The following is an 8,114-nucleotide window of genomic DNA, read 5'->3' as shown; positions in this document are numbered from 1 at the left end:
CTCGTCCTCACAACCGAGAAATATAGAGTCCCACACTCCACCCACAGTGCCAGCCAGCAGCCACGCAGCCCTTCATCGATTTCATTTGTTCATTTATTTGCTTGCTTGCTTGCTTCCTTCCTGGCTTGCTTATGTATACATTCATTCAGCCGGTCGGTCGGTCAGTCGATCAGTCCAGTCAGTCAGTCCTTTTAATTAATCATTCATTCTTTCCTGTTTTAGAGATGTTCTTTATTTATCCATGAGAGACACACAGAGACAGGTATTGACAGATGCAGAGAGAAGCAGGCTCCCCGCGGGGAGCCCCAAGTGGGAGTCGGGGCCCCAGGACCCCAGGATGATGACTGACCTCAAGGCAGATGCTGAACACGGAGCTACCCAGGCATCCCCGTTGCTTGACTTTTTAGGGGAGGCAGACAGGCAACGTGCACTCAGTGGCACGGAAATAGAGCCCAACTAGTGCTGAGTTTTCTGGGAGCCGTTTGGGCCTGGGTCAGTGTGAAAGCCAATGGAGCAGGGCCCAGAAACGTTCAAGGCTGAGAATTTCCTTCCTCCATAATCATCATTTCACAGATGCTTAATTGAAAGTGGTATCTATGGTATGGCAAACGTCTTTCTCTGTTTGGGTTCTAGCAAGACCCAGAGAGTCGAAGCCCCTAAGCTCACGGACTGAAAGTTGCAAGTTGGATGCAGAGATAGTCAGGCAGGCAGGCAGAGCCGGAAAGGCAGGCGCCACACCGGTGGGTCCAGGTGTGAGGAGTGTGGGATCCCAGGGCAGCTGGGACGGACACAGCCTGGTCCGGATCCACCCAGGTCAGTAGCGTTTCCTGACACAGGACAGGCACCAAAGAGGGGCCTTGGGGTGGCTTTCCTCCTCCGCCTCCTTGGGATGGGGACATCTGCCCCACTCGGGGCATGCCCCCCACCCGCCTGTGCGGTGTGTGGAGAGAGACCCTTTGTCTCGCCGTCACCGCTACAGCAACCGAGGACAGTCCTCAAACAGGAGCACGGTCACATGAGCATCGGTCCCATCTGAACCTATTCCCTCGTTGGGGATCCTAGGGTGCTAGGGTGTGTCTAGGGATACACCTGGAGGACGAGGTCCTGTGTGTGGGAACCCGACGAACGCACAAGAGGGTGGGTGGCGGTGGGAAGGAAGAGGTGCGGACGAGGTGTGCTCGGGTGGCATACCCGAGTTTGAGCGTCTGCCTTCGACTGGGCTCCGGGCGGGCGTCATCACGGCTTTTTGGGGATCCAGCACCGCACCGGGGCCCCCCCCCCCCCCCGCGTGGAGCCTGCTTCTCCCTCTGCCTGCGTCCCGGCCTCTCTCTGTGTGTCTCCCGTGAATAAATACAGTTTATTTATTCATTTATTTTTTAAATATTTAATTTATTTATTCGAGAGAGAGAGAGAGAGAGAGAGAGAGAGAGATCGGGTGCCCGATCAATACAGTGTAAGAAATTAAACTTAAGAGTAAAAAAATGGAGGGCAGCCCCGGTGGCGCAGCGGTTTGGCGCCACCTGCAGCCTGGGGTGTGATCCTGGAGACCCGGGATCCAGTCCCACATCGGGCTCCCTGCATGGAGCCTGCTTCTCCCTCTGTGTCTCTGCCTCTCTCTCTCTCTCTCTCTCTCTCTCTCTCTCTCTCTCTCTCTCTCAATAAAAAAATCCTTTAAAATAATAAACAAACAAACAATGAATGAATGAATGAATGCATGCACGAACGAACAAATAAATAAATAAAATTTAAAGAGTTTCAAAAAAGAGAGTAAAAAAATGGAATGGAAAGATAACTTGGCGAGGAGGATGTGTGAACGTATGTAATGCCGCTGAGCGACTCTAGGCTTAGAAAGGGTTACAAGGTTCCATCGTAGGTGACGCCTGTCTTTTGGACCACAACCGAAACACAAAACAAGACCTCCTGTCCCTGGCTCAGAGTAAGGGAGTTCCTGGGTCAGGCTGGAGGGGGTTCCTGTGGTCCGCAGAGTGCAGAACCCCGGTTCAGCCATCTGGACTCTTTTCTTCCTGTCCGCGGAGACAGGCGTGGTCGCAGACGGCACACTCCTGTAAAGGCAAGGCCAGAAGGAAGAACTTCAGCATTTCTTTTGCTCTTCTTTTCTGTTCTTCCGGTTGTTGTGGTTCCGGTGTCGTTGAGCCTCAGCATTTCCAAGCACCTCGTAGGGGCAACCTGGGAGGCTCGCTGGGGTTAAGCAGCTGACTCTCGGTTTCGTCCGCCAGGAGGTGGCACTCTTGACTCGCCCAGTGAGGCCGCGGCGACCTCTGGAAGGAAGGTATCAGGCTCACGGTTTCCGAGGGGCTCGGGTGGCTCCCGAGAAGTGGATCTGAGCGTCTCCAGGCTGTCTGATCCTATCTGAGTCTTAGGATGCGATTCCAGGGGCCCCTGGCCCGCTCGGTCAATAGAGATCACTTTGACAAATGGACCCCGGGGGCCGGGGCCGGGGCCGGGGCCGGGTGGGGGGCGGGGGGGAGAAAGGGAGGGGAGGGCGGCGTGGGGACCGGGGGAGGTCGAAAGAAAGAAAAACAGACGCCATTCTACTCAAGGAAGGCCTTGGTGATACAGCGGATCCTTCCAACGGTGTCTGGTTGCAATGAGCACGGATTCCCACCGACCTTCTGAAGAGGATTTAACAATCGCCAAAAAAAAGGAAGATGACTCACTGAGAGTTTCTGAACTCTGTTCAGGGTTTCGTGGACCTCATTCAGTTCCACGTTGTTCCTTTCTGTTCGGTTTCCACGCAGCTTTTTCATTAGTTCCGGCAACTCCTACTGTATGTAGTTGGACAATCTCAGGGTGACCAGACACCGGGATTCGTCCAGAGTCCTTTCCGCGAATCTTCTGAAAAGTGGACCGCATTGTTGCAAGACCTTCCTAACAACACCTGCACGTGACAGGGAGGTCACCCACGGATGGACGTGCCTAAAGACCCAATGAGAATTCATTATAATGCAGTCGAGAGGAAAATCCGACCAGTTTCTGTCACACACACATACACACACAACACACATGCACGTACGCAGAGCATTTAAACAGTTCGAATGTGGAGTGACGGCACTCTACCAGGACACGTTACAAGTTTAGGAATTTCATTTCCTGTTCGGAACACCGGCAGCATTCACCCACACAATGTAATCTAAGAGGGCTTATGGTTCTTTGTCTGACAGTGCTTCTCATGTGCCTTCCCATAGCAGGTAAACGACCTATAGTAGTCAAGAGACTCTATTTAGGGTTTGGCATTCTGGGATCCGCTGAGAATCCACGAACGGGTGAAGGGACCAGTAGACAGACAGACAGACAGGCAGCCAACCAGCCAACCAAAAACATCTCAGAAGTTTTCAAGGCACATGCCTACAAAGGATCACGGATCATAACAAAACGGAAATCTTCAGTGTCTCTTTCGCCGAGGTGGCCCCTAGGAGATTCTACAGGTGCTTTTAGAGTTGTCCCCAAAATGAAGCTCCTTTACCGTGGAGAAGTTTTCACTCTTACGTAGTAGGGGAAGACCGGATACAAACGAACCCAAAAAATAAAATAAATAAGTAAATACCAAAAAAAGTGAAACAAGAACAACCAAAAAAAAAAAAAAAAAGGGAATCTAAAAACCTTGCTGTTCTGGGCAGGTAAAGGGAGACACACACACACACACACACACACACACCCCAAAAAACAAACAAAAAACCCCCAACCAAACCACACCAAACCAAGCCAACCAACCAAACAAAAAAGCACCTTGTCTTTGTCTTTTCTTCTCTGTTCACACTCTTATCGAGAGTAGACTACCAATGCAAGAGAATCTCGCCATTTTAGCAGAGAGAAGAGCCAAATCTCAGTTGTACACCAGTGTAGTAGTAAAACCCACTTCTCCCAATCTCAGTCCGTCCTGACCACGCCTGCAATCCCTTTTCAAAGAGTCTGCTTCTGGGACGCCTTGGGTGGCTCAGCGGTGGAAGGTCTGCCTTTGGCTCAGGGCCTGATCCCAAGGGTCCTGGGATCCAGACCCACATCGGGCTCCCCACGTGGAGCCTACTTCTTCCCCTGCCTGTGTCTCTGCCTCTCTCTCTCTCTCTCTGTGTGTGTGTCTCTCTGTCTGTCTCTCTCTTTCTCTGTCTCTGCCTCACTGTGTCTCTGTGTCTGTCTCTCTGTCTCTGTCTCTCTTTATCTCTCTGCCCCTTTTCTCTGTCTCTTTGTCTCTCTCTCCCCTTCTCTCTGTCTCTCTCTCTTTCTCTGTCTCTGCCTCTCTCTGTGTCTGTCTCTCTGTGTCTCTCTGCCTCTCTTTTCTCTGTCTCTCTCTCTTTGTCTCTCTCTCCCCTTCTCTCTGTCTCTGTCTCTGCCTCTGTTTATCTCTCTGCCTCTCTTTTCTCTGTGTCTCTCTCCCCTTCTGTCTCTCTTTATCTCTCTGTCTCTCTCTTTGTCTCTCTCTCTCTCCCTGTCTCTCTCCTTCTCTGTGTCTCTCTCTTTCTCTATCTCTGTCTCTCTTTGTCTCTGTCTTGCTTTCTCTGTCTCTCTCTATCTCTCTGTGTCTCTGTCTCTGTGCCTCTGTCTCTCTTTGTCTCTCTCTTTCTCTGTCTTTCTCTCTGTCTCTCTCTGTCTCTGTTACTCTCTCTCCTTCTCTCTGTCTCTCTCTCTGTCTCTGTCTCTCTCCCATGAATACATAAATAAAATCCAAAAAAATAAAAAACAGAAAACAAAAAACAAATCTCAAAAATCTCCTTCATAAATCCCTTCTATAATTTCTTTTTCCATTCCGTCAGTCTTAAGTGTTCTTTCTCTAAATAGCCAGGCTTTGGGACGCCCCTGTGCCTCAGCGTTTGAGCGTCTGGCTTCAGCTCAGGGCGTGATCCCAGACTCCTGGGACCGAGTCCCATATCAGGGTCCTCGCATAGAGCCTGCTTCCCTTGTCTCTGCCTGTCCCTGTGTCTCTCGTGAATAAGTAAATAAAATCTTAAAAAAAAAAAAAAAAAGCCAGAGTCATTTCAGGACAGATTCATTTTCTTTTTTATTTTATTTTATTTTATTTTATTTTATTTTATTTTATTTTATTTTATTTATTTATGATAGTCACAGAGAGAGAGAGAGAGAGAGAGGCAGAGACACAGGCAGAGGGAGAAGCAGGCTCCATGCACCGGGAGCCTGATGTGGGATTCGATCCCAGGTCTCCAGGATCGTGCCCTGGGCCAAAGGCAGGCGCCAAACCACTGCGCCACCCAGGGATCCCCGATTCATTTTCTTTAACCACCACCACCACCACCCGTATTTTCATGCCTTGTATCTATTCTACATGTCTCCTACTATCTCACACACAGAGGTTGTTTTCCTTATCGTTAACCAGTAGTCTCGATTCCATGTGGCAGATTTTTTAAAATTGTACTTATTTTACACTTTTTGAGAGAGGAGAGAGAGAGAGAGAGAGAGAGAGAGAGAGAGAGAGAGAGAGAACTTTGTGAAGGGGGAAGAGAGGGAGGGAGGGAGACAGAGACAGAGACATAGGCAGAAGCAGGCTCCCCACAAGGAGCCAGATGTGGAAAGGGGTCCGGACTCGGATACCTCCCCCCCCGCCGCCCCAGAATTGGGCCCTGACCCAAAGGCCGATGCTCAACCCCTCAACCGCTGAGCCACCCAGGCGGCAGACTGTTAACTCCTAGAAACCTCAGTCTCTGGTGAAAAGTCAGTAGGAACCACGGGCACATTGTCTATCGTACCAGAAATCCTTAGATTGTCAAATGTATGAATACATGTGATAGTTTTTAGAAACACGTGTGTGTGTGTGTGTGTGTGTGTGTGTGTGTTTGTGTATGTATTGTTGGGCTGGCTGAGAGACAGGGGCACCCAAAATGGCGGACATCTCAAACTGGGTCAAAATGGCTGATCTTCCCGTCAAAGCATCCCTGACCACCACATCATCTCCAGTGAGTCGAAGCCTAGATGGGAAACCGAAACTTTCCATCCAGGAACCGCCCCCGCCCCCTCCCCATCGTCTGATACTATCCCCCCCCTACTCCCAGCCAATCACCTAAGGACACGGTGTTCCCTTGTCTAATTTGGCTAGGGACCCACCCGGATCCAGAGTCGGAACCAAGAAGGCTTCAAAACCCCCACAGTCCCCAACCCCGCGCGACTTCCCTGACTCTGGCCACCTCTCCGAGTCATGGAACCTCGCCCAGGAGCGCTCCCCATTAAAGCACTCTCCTACCTACTGCCTGGCTCTGCTGGTTTTTTATTTCTCCGCTGTTCATTTTGTAAAAACCTAACATGTAGGACACAATTTTTTTTTTAAGATTTAAGAGAGAGAGGGGGGGGGGGGCAAAGACACAGAGGGAGAAGCAGGCTCCAGTGCAGGGAGCCTGACGTGGGACTCGATCCCGGGACTCCAGGATCACGCCCTGGGCTGAAGGCGGCACTAAAACGCTGAGCCACACGGGCTGGGCTGCCCTGTATGATACAATTGTGAAGGAAGCACGAAACAGGGGATCCCTGGGTGGCTCAGCGGTCCTGCAGGGTGCCCGCTTCTCCCTCTGCCCGTGTGTGTGTGTGTGTGTGTGTGTGTGTGTGTGTGTGTGTGTGATGAATTGTGAATTAAAATTAAAAAAAAAAAAAGAGGAAGGAAAAGAGAAACGAACAAACCAACCTGAAACACGTTTACTGACACACCCAGGTATCTGCAGGTTTCCTGAATCAGACAAAAGAGAAACACAAAAACTGAGGTGGGGGGAGGGGGGGGGGAGGAAGAAAAGGGCAAGGGGTGGGGGAGGAAAACACAACACCACAAAACAAAAAAACCACCTTGGGTGTCTTACTGACTCACACTTTAGTATTTTACCTTTCTGTTGGAAAGACAGACGCCAGGTATCCGATGAACTGAACCCAATTTATCAATTAAGCTAGTTACACCTTCAAAGTTCCAGGTCACCAAAGATTTGGGAAGCTATTGTAAAAGTTTAACCTATAGACTTTTATTTATTTATTTATTTATTTATTTATTTATTTATTTATTTATTTATGATAGTCGGGGGGGGAGAGAGAGAGAGAGAGAGAGAGAGAGAGAGAGAGAGAGAGAGAGAAAGAGAGGCAGAGACATAGGCAGAGAGAGAAGCAGGCTCCATGCACCGGGAGCCCGACGTGGGACTCGATCCCGGGTCTCCAGGATCGCGCCCTGGGCCAAGGGCAGGCGCCAAACCGCTGCGCCACGCAGGGATTCCCCCCTTTTTTCATTTTTTTCTTTTTCTTTTTTTTTAACCTGCTTGCTCGTCACAAGGAAAAGTACACGAGACGGACAAAATCGATCATTTGAAGTAGTTTCCGTGGACAAATCCTCAGAGGCACAACTCCACTAATCCGTTGAGTTCACAGCAAAGTTGAGTACGCCCGTCCCTCGGGGCCCGGACCCTCCGGCATGGGCATGGCATCCGGGTGGGTCCCGGTGGAGCAAGGGGATAAGTAGTTCTCCTTTTCTTTTCTGTGCCTGTGGGTCTAACAAGACACCACACGTGTCTTGTTTCTTTGTAATGAGGTGGCGGAAGGGTCTATCTCGATCACCACCATTCCAGGCCCACAAACTGTGACGGGAGCACAGCACATCCCACCGCCCACCCCAACGGCGGCGGGGGCGGGGGCGCGTGGGGACAAAACCGGTTATCCGTATGAAGTGTGACGGTGATAGGTAGCTCCCAGGACACGTCTTTTTACAGGAAACCCACAGGGACCGCGGATACGCAGAGATGACTGAGGCTGATGTGAATCCGAAGGCCTACCCCCTGGCAGATGCCCACCTCCCCAAGAAACTCCTGGACGCGTGTTCAGCAGTCCCGTAACTACAAGCAGCTTCGGAAAGGAGCCCACGAAGCCACCAAAACCCTCTGTGGAGAGGCATCTCTGAGTTCATCCTGATGGCTGGCTGCAGACGCCGAGCCCCTGGAGATCATCCCGCACCGTCCGCCGCCCGCCTGCCTGCCTGCCGCGTGAAGAGAAGAACGTGCCCTACGTGTTCGTGCGCTCCAAGCAGGCCCTCGGGCGGGCCTGCGGGGTGTCCGGGCCTGTCCTCGCCTGTCCCGTCACCATCCAAGGAGGCTCGCAGCCAAAGCCGCAGATCCAGTCCATTC

At 51.2% G+C, this 8,114-nt stretch overlaps 1 pseudogene; it reads left to right on the top strand.

Moving 5' to 3' along the window:
• Nucleotides 1-7,418: 7,418 nt before the first annotated feature.
• Nucleotides 7,419-8,114, top strand: part of LOC144309617 (uncharacterized) — a 4,785-nt pseudogene continuing 4,089 nt past the window's right edge.

The sequence above is a fragment of the Canis aureus genome, unplaced genomic scaffold (assembly GCF_053574225.1).
Source record: "Canis aureus isolate CA01 unplaced genomic scaffold, VMU_Caureus_v.1.0 ptg000130l_RagTag, whole genome shotgun sequence".
Classification (NCBI taxonomy): Eukaryota; Metazoa; Chordata; class Mammalia; order Carnivora; family Canidae; genus Canis; species Canis aureus.
Note: the sequence above shows the minus strand (reverse complement) of the source record. Positions and strands in the feature narration are given on the sequence as shown.